The sequence below is a fragment of the Grammomys surdaster genome, unplaced genomic scaffold, assembly GCF_004785775.1.
Source record: "Grammomys surdaster isolate TR1022 unplaced genomic scaffold, NIH_TR_1.0 66, whole genome shotgun sequence".
Lineage (NCBI taxonomy): Eukaryota > Metazoa > Chordata > Mammalia > Rodentia > Muridae > Grammomys > Grammomys surdaster.
Window position 1 is genome coordinate 11,498,503 of NW_021604568.1, and position 13,608 is coordinate 11,512,110.

Here is a 13,608-nt window from a genome sequence, read left to right on the forward strand (position 1 = left end):
TAGAGCTGGACAGATATCTGCCCTCTAACCTACTAGTATCTATATTCCTATCAATATGGCTGAGTTATAACTTGTCATGTTTCATCTGGGCTGCTTTTAACAAGAACTGGCCAGCCAGCCTCATGGCCATGTCTTACAATCCCTTTCTGCATGGTATCTTCTCCTCTCTTCACTTTTTCTATCTTTCCCAGTACCTGCAATCCCCTCACCTCAAGTCCAACCTTGCTCCCTCTACTTTCCAATCAAAGGCTCTAGCCTTCTTGGACCAGTTAAGTTGGGGCGAAGGTTCACATAGCATCATTTTGTGTATGCGAGGTTCTCCTTGGGGGCAACTGCATCTAGATAAACAGTATTTAGCATTAGAATATAAGCAGCTTCGGACCAACCCATTATAGTGAGCAGGCCTAAAACTTGTACTGTTTTGCACATTGATTCCTAATATAACAATGACTGAAAAACCACATTTTAAAAATTATTGTTATTACTATCATTATTTCATTTTATTATTACTTTATGTGTATGAGTGGTTTGCATCCATTTGTGTCTATGCACCATTTCCTTTCACACACACACACACACACACACACACACACACACACACGAATAGAGCTTGATGTCCCTGGGATCTGGAGTAACAGACTGTTTTAGAGACCCACATGTGCACTGGGAATCAAACCTAAGCCTTCTGGAAAGCACCAGATCTCTTTGTTGAACCACTGGTCTCTACAACTAAAACATTCCCTCTTCCAACATTTAGATTGCAAAAATGATTATACAAACTTGATCAGAACCTACACATGTGCACACTACTTTGAATGGGCAGACAAACATTCTAAGGAGAACCTAATGATTTCATGCAATTAACCAATACTCTTTATATGAAAATCAACATTTCCTATTTTCTTTACAACTAGTGAATGGGATAGCATTAATAAATTAATGGGTTAATGCTTAGCTGAGTTCATTTGGAGAAAATTATTAGAGAGCAGACGATTAATTAACCACAACAGCATGTATTTACGATTTTAAACAATTTAATTTTCTAACATGATTTTATCAAATATTATATGAAATATCTTCTTACTCTCAGACCACACTAGATCATTAAACGGAGAATGATTTGATGAGAATTAATCCGGGTCATCACAATCCTGGTCATTACATTTCCCCTCAAGAACTCAAAAACACCTCAAAACACCTCAACATCCATGTGAATGAAGGGAAATATGAGTAATAATAATAATAATAATAATAATAATAATGAGGAGGAGAAGGGGGAGGGGAGGGGGAGGGGAAAAGAGGAGGAGGAGAAGGAAGAGGAGGAGAAGGAGGAGGAGGAGAAGGGGGAGGGGAGAACAGGAGGAGGAGAAGGGGGAGGGGAGAACAGGAGGAGGAGGAGGAGAAGGGGGAGGGGAGAAGAAGAGGAGGAGAAGGAAGAGGAGGAGAAGGAGGAGGAGGAGAAGGGGAGGGGAGAAGAGGAGGAGGAGGAGAAGGGGGAGCTGAGAACAGGAGGAGGAAGAGGAGAAGGGGAGGGGAGAACAGGAGGAGGAGGAGGAGAAGGGGAGGGGAGAACAGGAGGAGGAGGAGGAGAAGGAGGAGGAGAAGGAGGAGGAGAAGGAAGAGGAGGAGGAGGAGGAGGAGAAGGAAGAGAAGGAAGAGGAGGAGAAGGAGGAGGAGGAGGAGGAGGAAGAAGAGGAGGAGAAGGAGGAAGAGAAAGGCTAACGCTCCTTGGGATTCCTATCTCCTCCCAGGTATTCTCATCTTTATTTCAGAAACAGCTACGCTTTTGATCTGTCTCTGACCTGTCTCTGTCTCAGGTTACTTTTTACATATTTGGCTTTTTGACAATTTATTTCATTTTATTTTCTTGCATAACTTTCTTGAATAATTGTTCTATAACAATTTGTCTGCCAAATTAAGTGATAAAGTCACACTGTTTTAGATAACAAAAGTTGTAAAATGCACATTACCCTCAAATATTGAAGTCCGTTTGATTAGTCGTTTTGCAAGCTCAATTTCCTCTAATTCACTAAATCTACTGCTTATTAGAAAACTGAATGTCACAAACACAAGTTTGACCAGACATTATGACAAAGGAAGACGATATTAAAGGAGATAATTGAGTAGTAAAAGGTCTGTGTGATTAACATTTTTTAAAAATTTCTTGACAAGTTTATTTTTTTTATTGTGGGATATACTTACTTAAAAGAGCTGGACATGCTCACAGGGTCAGCAGCAGAAACAGTGATAACTGAAACAGGAGAAATACAATAGAGTGGCTTCACCATTCTCTCAACTATCAAAATTTTCTCATCATTCTGTGATACAGGGAGCAAAACAAGGAGGACAATAATAGACTTTGCCTATCTGTCAAGAGCAGTGCTGTCCTACATTGTGCTCCCAACCCCAAAGTTTTCTTCCTAGAAAAAAAAAATGAGCTAAACATTAAAAGAAACATTCTATACCTTCAACAACTTCCTCCTCTTGCTTCAGCCTCCCTACCTACCATTCTGCACATCTCCACCTTTCTCCAGATACCTTGCAGTCACTTTAATTAGCCCATCCTTTATTCTTCTCATCTTTTCATTTGTGTTGTTGTGTCCTCATGTCTCTGCTTGTGTCTTTATACTGATCAGTGACTGCTAACAGCAGTGGTAGAAAAGGTTTCTTGGCGGCTAGGTGGACTGTGATTTCTGCTCATCCTCTGCAGTTTTACTGAAACCCTAGGAAAGTTACTTCATCCCTCTAAACTTCACTTACACCACCATCTCTAAAATTATATTACCTTTCAAGATAGCTTTAAGAATAAAACATATAAAAAGCCTTGCACAAAATACGTGTAGAACAAATACTTTGACCTCCTCTGTAATTATAGTCTTTTGTAGAAGAGAAACAAAAAGGATTTAGGTATTAAAAGGTTAGTTCTACTTTCTATAGGGTAATCCAAGCATGTCTCAAGGACACAGGGGGAAGTTAATTGATGTCTGGGACAGGTTCCAAGACCTTTGCCTTAAACATCTCAGATATTCTTTAGATGAGAGGTGTGAGCCACGTGGCTGAGACCTCAGACAGATTATAAAAAGGCAATCTGGGACTATTCTTTGAGTTAGTTCAGAAGTTGCCTATTGTGAGTTGCATCTGTAAAACAGAGATGATAAAGTATTACCTTACGTGTGTGTGTGTGTGTGTGTGTGCACGTGTGCATGCGCCTGTGTGTGTGTACCTGAGAGAGTTAATTAATACCTTTAAAATCCTTTATCTAGGACTGGTGAATGGCCCAGTGGGTGTCTATGGCCAATCCTGGCAATCAATCACAACATTATTGCTGAAGGAGAACCATCTTCACAACTTCACAACTTGTTCTCTGACCTCCACATGTTTTCTTTCTCTCTCTCTCTATGTCTGTCTCTGTCTGTCTCTGTCTCTCTGTCTCTGTCTCTGTATCTCTCTCTCTCTCTCTCTCTCTCTCTCCTCTCCCTCTTTCTCTCTCTCTCATGCACCTATACAGATTCATGCACAAATAAAAAGATAAATATTGGCCATGTATCAAATGTTTTGGAAAACAAAGTCCTTTACATCAGTGAATGTTAATATGAACACACTTTCTTCCCTATTTATATAGTGGTAATGAATGCAATACTAATATCACAAAGTAAAAATCATGCTGACACATCAAAATGCTTCAAAGATTTATATAAACATTAAGATAAAGTTATTTTTAAATTATTATAGTCATTTCCCAGATCATTAATACTGATTTAATATGTGGTATGACACCAGTTATTACCTATTAATTTATTAGTTTGAAATCTTGCTAGAGATATTTGCTGAAGAAAACATGATGCCCTGAACTTCCTCTCTCTTTCAGTGTAGCACATGGCTGTGGCAATGGCATAAATTTAGTCTTGAGCAACTCCCAATAGTACGGAGGTCTCCTAAGACTGGCTGAAATGCAATTTCAGAAACATGAGAGTATAGAAGACAGAGTAGTTCAGTGTTTTTCAGAAGAAAACCCAGCTCATCTCTGGAAGAAGGTTTCTAAAGCAGAAAACAGACTGAAGATCAGACAGTAGATAAATATTAGCTTCAGCGACACACTAAGGTATTTTATTTCCCATCTTCAGTATCAGGTTTCTCCTAAAAGCATAAAGTAATCTGTGGTCACCTGCTAAAAAGCCACAGGTAATAACCAAATTGTATGGAATTCAATAATAACAATAACAACAACAATAACAACAACAACAACAATAGTAATACAACAGTCATTCCCAAAAACTAAAAATCACAGTTTTAAAGATAAAATGCCAATAGATATTATAAATAGCTGACAAATTATTGTAAAACTTTTAATATTTGTTATCTCTTATAAACATGTGTATAGTTTCCCAACTGCCATTCTTACTGTTGTTGCTAGAAAAAAATCCATAAATAGCCTAACCCAACCACAAACCCCTTGACCTATGATTCTAATGAGCTAGACTCACTGGTTCCATGCTGGCACATCTGTTATGGGGATAACCAACTCCTTGCTGATAGGATTTGAAGCTGCCCTTTCAATGAAGCTAATTTCATACCTGCTAATGTATTACAGAGGTTGCACACTCTAAGGAGCAGTCTGTTTGTTATGGTTTGCTGAAGAGATGGACTGCAAACTACCTTTTGAAATATTTACATTTAGAATTAACAAATTAATGATGTCTTTAGTCTTGGTCACAGGTACATCTTTTCACAGTAAGTGGGGGTTGATGCAGGGACCCACAGCTAGTAAAAATAATGAAGAAATTACCACTGAGCACTCAGTTCTAAATTACACACCACCTAAAGCTTACAGAAAAAATCACAGAAAAGAGGGCAGAAAGAATGTGAAAGATCCAGATGATGGGGAGGAATCTTGTAAAAAGGTGTCTGCCTGAGATATCATCGATGCTACACTCATGAACATATATCATTTATGGTTACCTGCATAAGGTCTGCATAGGATCAGGCCCCGTTATATTGCATCACAGATACAAGATGAGTTTGGAAGGCTCTACACCACCCCTAACCACCCCTTGAAGATGCACTGGCAGTTAAAGGCTACCAGGAGAGGAGACATTTTCTTCTATGTGAAGCCTTCTATTAGCCCACCATCCAGACAATATTTCTCATGCATCCTCAAACAAGCAACACTAATTAAATTCTTCTAATTTGGCAAAGAGAGTTCCGCAGTAGGAGAGGGTATAAGGAGGGGTAATGCAGAGTGTACATGACCAACATACATTATGTGCATGCATAAAATTGGAAAATAAAGAATAATAAACACTTGAAAGACATCATTTGGAGCTGTCGAGTGTTGCAAAGTCTCTCACTCTATACGTTTCCTAGTCGTGGGTTTCTATGCTGACCATCATTTAGTGAAAGAAGAATCTTGTCTGATGATGCTCCAGCAATACATTTCTCAGAGGATAGCAATCTGTCATGAAAAGTCATTTTATGTCTATATTTATTTAGCAGAATAGTAGTAAGTTTTCCTCTAAAGTTCATGACCAATATAGTCTCAGATTCTTGGCTGTTTAGTACTGTCTCCTTTGGGTTTCTAATCATAGAGTGCACCTTAATTCAATCTTTCTCTCCTCAAAAATCAGGGATCTATGTGGCAAAAAAAAAGGGAAAAGATTGAAAAAGCCAGAGATAGTAGATGACCACAAAACCCCTTGTCTTCTAAGAACAATGGGGATCATTTACACATGAGATCACCAAGACTGTGACAGTACACTCAAAACCTAAAGTTCAAACCATATAAAATCCAAGCACAGAGTAGGGAATGTGCATGAAATGTCCCACCTTAACTAGGATGCTAGTTTCAATAGATGCTTTCTGGAAAAGGAAGAATTGTTTTTCTTCATTGAAGTGTCACTTTAAATATTAACAACACTTGGGGGAGTTCTCATGCCTAGTAACTGACTAACAAAGACAGACTTCAGACGCCATGTTTTTGTGTGCTTTTTAGTTTTGTTCAGTATATTTTTGTCTTATTGCTTTGTTTTGTTTGCTTGTTTGTTTTAATTTTCAATTTTTGTTGTGTTTGTTTGTTTGTGGAAGTGAGGAGAATATGAAGTTGATCGGTAGATAGGTCGGAAAAACTGGAAGGATTAGAAGAAGGAAAATATAATCTAAGTATATTGTATGAAAAAAATACATGATAACTAAATAGAATAAAAGGGAAAGGGCATTTAATTAATGCAACATGCCAAAAATGTCAAATTTCAATCCAAAAATGGAAAGCTTCTCTTTTATTTCTTAGAATCCATAAAGACATATCGTTTGTTATTAAAACTCACATAGGCTGGGCGGTGGTGGCACACGCCTTTAATCCCAGCACTTGGGAGGCAGAGGTAGGTGGATTTCTGAGTTCAAGGCCAGCCTGGTCTACAGAGTGAGTTTCAGGACAGCCAGGGCTACACAGAGAAACCTTGTCTCAAAAAACCAAAAAAAATAAATAAATAATAAAAAAGAAAATAAATAAAATAAAACTCACATAGATGCATTAGGGAAGTTCATACCTATGGCTAGACTTGTCCTTGTTTGCTTTCTATTACTATAGTACAGATCATAACCAAAATCAACTTGCGGGTGAGGAAGAGAGAATTTATTTCGCTTACATGTCCTGGTCCCAGTTCATCATTGAGGAAAGCTATGGCAGGGACTCAGGCAGGGAAGTCACCTTTAAACAGAAACTGAAGCAGAGGTCATGGAGAAACACTGCTTACTGGACTCTTTAGGCTCAAGGTCAGCTACCGTCCTTATACCTCCTAGGACTACCTGTCCAGGGGCTCTCACATATCAACCATTAATCAAGAAAATGTCTCCACAGGCATAGCTACAGGCCAATATTTAAAAGCATTTTCACAATTGATGTTCCTTTTTCTCAGACGACTCTAGTGTTAACAGAGTTTCCAACCAGTTCAAACTGACAGCCCAATAAAATTTGTCTCTCTAAGACATTTCAAAACTTCTTGAATTGGAAATTAATGTAAAAATATGTTTTCACTTAAAATATAATAGTGTTTTAATCCTCATACCTCTTGATGGGGTAGAGAATTGAAAATGAGCTTTTTGAAGTTTTGTCCCAGAAGTTCTCTCTCTCTCTTTCTCCCTCTCACTTTCTCTCTTTCCCTCCCTTTCTTGACCATTCCTCCCCCCTTCTTTTCTCTGCCTGCAACATGGACACACACAATATACCTACCTATTATTACCTAAAAGGCTACCATAGAGGATTACATAAGAAAAGACTAGTATTCATTACTTAGATAAAACAAACTTAATAGTTTGTAGCAATTTAGAGTCAATTAATTCTTTTAAAAATATGATAAAATAATGTTACTGTATTATGCTTGTAGGCCATTATAGTGTTATGGCTAAACTACTCTTTTTTTTTAACTGTTTGTCAACTCTACATAGTACTGAAAATATTTGCTAGGTTATAGAGATACAAATTCGGCTGAAATTAAAACAAAAATTTAGATAATGAAATCAGAGAAACACAACTCAAAATAACCCTGAGATTCCACCTTACACCAATCAGAATGACTAAGATCAAAACCTCAGATGACAACACATGTTTGCCAGGATTTGGAGAAAGAGGAAAGCTCCTCTGCTGCTGGTATGATTCAAACTGACACAACCACTCTGGAAATCAATCTGGAGGTTCCGAAAACTGGAAATAGATCTACCTGAAGACCCACCTATACCATTCTCAGCCATATACCCAAAAGATGCCCCACCATGCCACAGGGGCACGTGTTCCACTATGTTTATAGCGGCCTTATTTGTGATAGCCAGAAGCTGGAAACAACCCCGATGTCCCACAACAGAAGAATGTATACAGAAAATGTGGTTAATTTACACAGTGGGATACTACTCAGCTATTAAGAATGAGGACATCCTGAGTTTTGCAGGCAAATGGATAAAATGAGAAAATATCATCCTGAGTGAGGTAACTGAGAACCAAAATGACATGCATGGTATGTACTCACTAATAAGTGGATATAAGCCAAAAAATAAAAAAAGTACAGAATACCCAAGATATGGTCCACAGAACTCAAAAACGTCAACAAGCTGAAAGGCCCAATTAAGGATGCCTCAGTCTCACTGGGAGGCAGAAGAAATTAGCCTCAAGGAGGGATGGAGGGAGGGGCCTAAGATAAAAGGAGATGGGGCAGGAAGAGGGGAACATTATCTGGTATTGGGTGGTGAAAAGAAACTGAATCTCTGAGTGCCAGCAGAAAGAATGGAAACAGGCAACATTCATTGGGAGATAAGAGTTGAGGGGACCCTCCAGAATGTACCAGAGACCTGGGAGGTGAAGGACTCTCAAGGCTCAAAGGGAGGGACCCTAGATGATATGACCTACAATGTGGAGAGGGAACTTGTAGAGCCCACCTCCAGCAGAAAGATAGGGCATCAAGTGAGGGATGGAGTTGCTATCTCACAGTCAAAAGGAAAAGAAGATCCAGTGACAGGCCCAAAGTGGGATCCAGCTCAAAAGAGAAGGCCTCAAGGCCTGAATCTATTACTGAAGGTAAATGGACCTATCATGACTGCCCTCAGAAGACCCAACAAGCAGCTGAAAGAGTCACATGCAGATATTTGTACCCAACCAATGGACAGGAGCTGCTGACCCCTGTTGTTGAATTAGGGAAAAGCTGGAAGAAGCTGAGGAAGAGGGTGACCCTTTAGGAGGACCAGCAGTCTCAATTATCCTGAACCCCTGAGATCTCTCAGACACTGGATCACTAATCAGGCAGCATACTCAAGCTGATATGAGGCCTCCAACACATATACAGCAAAGGACTGCTGGGTTCAGTCAGAGAAGATGCACCTAACCCTCAAGAGACTGGAGGCCCCATGGAGTTTAGAGGACTGGTGGGCTAGGTGTCGGGGTGGGAAAAATCCTCATGGAGACAAGAGGGTAGGGAGTACTATGGGATATGAAACAGTTGGAAGATGGACAGGGAGGGGAAAAAAATCTGGAATGTAAAAAATAAATAAATAAATAATAAAAAAGAGAAACATGACTTTATTTTTAAGTATAAACAAGAAATTTTTCATTCAAATATGCCAGAGTAAACATAAAACTCTTAAGTTATCTCAGTATGGTTCCTATTCATAGTCAGCACTGTTGGTGGTGCACTACAAAACTCAGCAACTGAAGGAGATGGCAGTAGGAAGTGGTACAGCTTGTAAGTCACATCCTCTCTTTGTTTTTTTGAGTGTTTTTTGTTTTGTTTTGTTTTTCATCCAGAAAATAACTGAATGTAACCTTAAGGATTCCATGAACTAGGGTTATGGTATGTCTTAATAAGGTATGAATTATACTGTGAACTTGTGGCACTGCTGATTATTTCTGAAACTATTCTAAAATTATTATGTAACGGACTTTAGCTTTAGATAATAAAAGTATCCCCTGAGTAGTTCGATAATAAGAAAGAATATTAGCCAATTTACTTTTATGTTCTTAAGATGATAATCAGCCCTCTCATTTCTTTAGAGGATCTATTCTTTCATGTGAATGGTAGTATTTTTTTAAACATAATAGAAAAGATCATGGTCTTTTACTAGATTACAAACAGTCTCGTTTATTGAGTGAATCTGAGAAAGTCTCATGTTCCTCAACAAAACAGAAGCAAATACTCACAGACCAATTCTAAGACCACACCCACAAAAGGTAAATTTCTGATCTTAAAGTACTTTATCTCCATCTGTAAAGAAACAAACCAAGTCTGAAATGGTTCAGTTAATGTGATGTTGGCCTCACAAGCAAGAAATTAAAAAGATGCTTGTGATTATTCTGTTTGAGAAACACATCAATTTTTTCCCACTTCCTGGCCTTGGCTGCTAAACCTAGGCACCTAGTACCCCCAACCCATAACACTGGGACCTTACCATTGTTTTGGTTTTTCTTTAGGAATCTTGTATGTAAGAAGCGAATGGTTGAAGAAGGGAGTTTGGGAGAGAGACAGAGAGCCTAGACAACTACTGTGAACCAAATGAGGACCAAGGCAGGTGATGGGTGGATATTGTCATATTCTGCAACATGAATACATAATCAGATACTTGGTTGTTACCTACATAACCTCTTAATTTCCAGTTGACTACTTTTTCGTAAGAAGGCTGCAGATGGCTATAAGAACATCACTGACCAGCTCTCCCACACTAAAGTTGGTACTTGTTCTCCCCAATACAAGTAATTCAAGTAATTCCTTTAAATGGAAGGTAGGTCCATTTAAAGACTTAAAAATGGTGTTCAAAAATACTAATGTTATCTTTGGGAAGATCACAAGCCAAAGTATCAAACTAGTGAAGCCATTGAACCATTCTACTTTGTAGTTTGAAGAAAATGTGTGTGTGTGTGTGTGTGTGTGTGTGTGTGTGTGTGTGTGTAAATGCCCACATATGTATGTGCTCTTTGGTAGAAGCATCATATTTAGTTCTTGGCTTGAATTCTTGGGATACTATTAATATAAAAAATTTATCACTCACTTGTATTAGTCACTATACCATTGTTGCTCTAAGGATCTATAAATGTTTAGTTTGAAGCTTATTACGCTCACAGATTCATGAGGGTATTCAAGAGGGACTCTCCAGACAAAGACATTATCATGTAGCAAGTGTGGTTCCCTAACCTGTCTACAGCCCTTAGAAGAGGTCACTCAGACTTTTGTGGCATTAGTGAAAAGAAGCCTAGGACTGTAACAACTGGCATAGGCAGAAGACACAATTATTGTGCATCCATTATTTTATAGAAATCTTTCTGAGTCAGAAATGAACAGAGAAAAAAATGAAATCATTGAGAACAACAGACAGCTCGAGTCAGAAGACAATACAAGCACGTGCCATTTGTCTCTTCATTGTATTACATTTCTCCATCTTATATCCAGAAGACTGGGGATGTCAGTAAATGCATCCTCACTGCCTGTCTTTGCTTTAAGTATGCTTCCTTTATTGTATCCAAAGAAGGCTGCCTGTGCTCCATGGGATAAATCCTCTTTTACAAGGTCCACTTTTTGGAGTGATAAATTTGGTTGACACCAAAATGCTGTGAAGTTAATTCCAGCACTCTCTACAAACCTTGGGTAGCTACAGGACATATTTTGCCAACCATGGCTCCTTAGAATGGACAAAATCTGAGAATGTCCCTAGGCAAACAGCAAGACATATCATAAAAATAGTGTTAAAGTCTAAAAGGTCAAGATCTGCTAGAGTGACAAGAGGTCCAGGCATCTTCCTACAGCATATGTAGAGTCTGGTTCTTATACATCTTGACTTGATTTATTCACATTTTTATGATTATTGAGCACAATTATTTACAAAAATCACAGATACAAAGACACAGCTGAGAAAAAAATTGGCACACAATACTATATAAATAATCGCCAAAGATAGACCAGAAAGGTGAGAAATGCAATTAGGGCCCTGCTAGCAGGAAAAAGCAATGTGTGCAAATTTAGGTGTTGCTTCTTTTGACTCTAGACCATTAATCACAGGCAGCTATGACTTTGTAGCTATTAATCCTGATGTCACAAACCTGGAACCAGGGAAAGAGCAGAGCTGGACCAAGTGTCCCATCTGTGAGCTGCCTGCTGGTGGAAAGGTGAGGTATTTTCAATACTTGGTTACTCTTGTGATTCTGAGGGAAACTAGACTTAAATCTTTAGAATCAGAAGACACCTCTACCCCGAGGAGAGATAAATAATTCCATTCACGAGGCTGGATCTCGTGTCTAAGAAGTTGCCTGGGCCACATGGAAGGCCAAGAAATAAAGTGGTTTGTTGTTGTTGTTGTTTGGTTTGTTTTTAATCTTTCAAGATGATATATCCAAATACCCCTTTCTCCCTTATCTACATTATCTCTAGAATCCAAGATTTGGGGCAAGGGGAGGCACTCTATCAGTTGGCACTGTTTTTATATCCTATATGGAGCTACTATTGTCAGACAGCTTAATGGCTATGAGAATGGACTCAGTGATCAGAAGGATTTGTATTTAAACATGAATGTATCACTCATGTGATGTCTCTGGCCATCGTCATTAGTAGATATATTGAGTATGTAATTGATGGGTCTAGTAGAGGAATATGAAGACCCAAACTATGGATCTCAGATGAGTTCAATGTTGATAAAGCTTGATATTGTAAGAACAGCAAAACAATGTAAGACTGTAAGAATATTGTCCATGAAGAGAATGAGAAGCAAGCTGAGTATCTTCCTGCCCAGTAAGAAAAGGGGAAGAAGGAAGCAGGTAGAAGGGTAGCTCTAAGAATATCACTTGAGACATAAATCAATGGAATGATTAATAAAATAAAAAGAATTTCTTCAGGATTTTCTATGATCCCAGAGGATATGTACTCTGGATGAGCAAACCTGTAAACCTGCTCACAAACACACAGAGACACACGGTCTCATAGACACTTCCACACAAATACATCCCTAGATTTAAGTGTAGAAAAGTGTGTCATCATGGAGACCATCTGGTTTTCATACATTCAACTTCACTTCTTATTAATCATGTATCAGCTTGTTATTTGTCTAAGATACCGTATTTCATTTAACTTTGGTGGGTACACAAATTGTTCTGTAGATGACAAGAGGTTATGAAAAAAAAAAAACCTGGAGATAAGATATAACAGCCAGTGACAATACAAGGCTTCTTATTGTTAAAGCAATGACAATTTCACTCCTTGAAACTTAAATGGGATGATATCTAAATATTTTAAAATTTATCTACCAGTGACACTGTAATAACAAAGCAAACAGTAAAATAAACATCTTTCTACATATTCCATTCATCTGTAAATGTACCTCAAAAGAACACTTTCCAGATGTGTGGTTCAAAGTCTTTAAATTTGCATATTTTTCAAGAAGACGATACTGATAAATTGCATTAGGAAAGTATGTAGATAAAATTCTCACCCAAAGAATATGAGAGAACCCAAACTCCAATATAGCTAAAGTATTATTATCAGTGATTTAGAGGACTCTCAACATTTGAGGTGAAAAGAAAAACAGAAAAATTGAGTTCTTGTTTGGCCGGTGTTAAGATCAATATCCAAAACATAACATAAAAATTGCATGTTGTCAAAATTATCCTGTAAACTCCGAGTCACTCATCGTACAAAATATGCAGATTGGATTATGTTGCAGGTTTGTATAAGATCTTCACAGTCATATGCATGTGTGTGTGTGTGTGTGTGTGCTGCAGAAGAGAAAGAGCCGCTGAACAAATTGAAAACGATTGAAAAGGAAGACCTCATGCTATAACGTGTCATTCTCCTTTCAAAAAGACTTTCAAATTCTGAGTACTTTTCCCTGAACAGAGGATGGGTCTCCACACACAAGTGACTCTGAGCAGGTGAGAACGACCTGCAGTCTGCTCTCACACAGCCTGCTAAGCCACAGCGGATGCTGTTGGGAGTGACAAGCCTCTGTTACCTCCAGTCATTTTGTAGCCTGTGTCTTGCCATACTTATTATGCACGAGGTTAAATTCACCTGAATGCTGTCAGTGATGCAGAATGCCTTTTTTCGTTTGGAACTGTCTTGAGATTATAATAAGCTTCAACTGTATTAACTC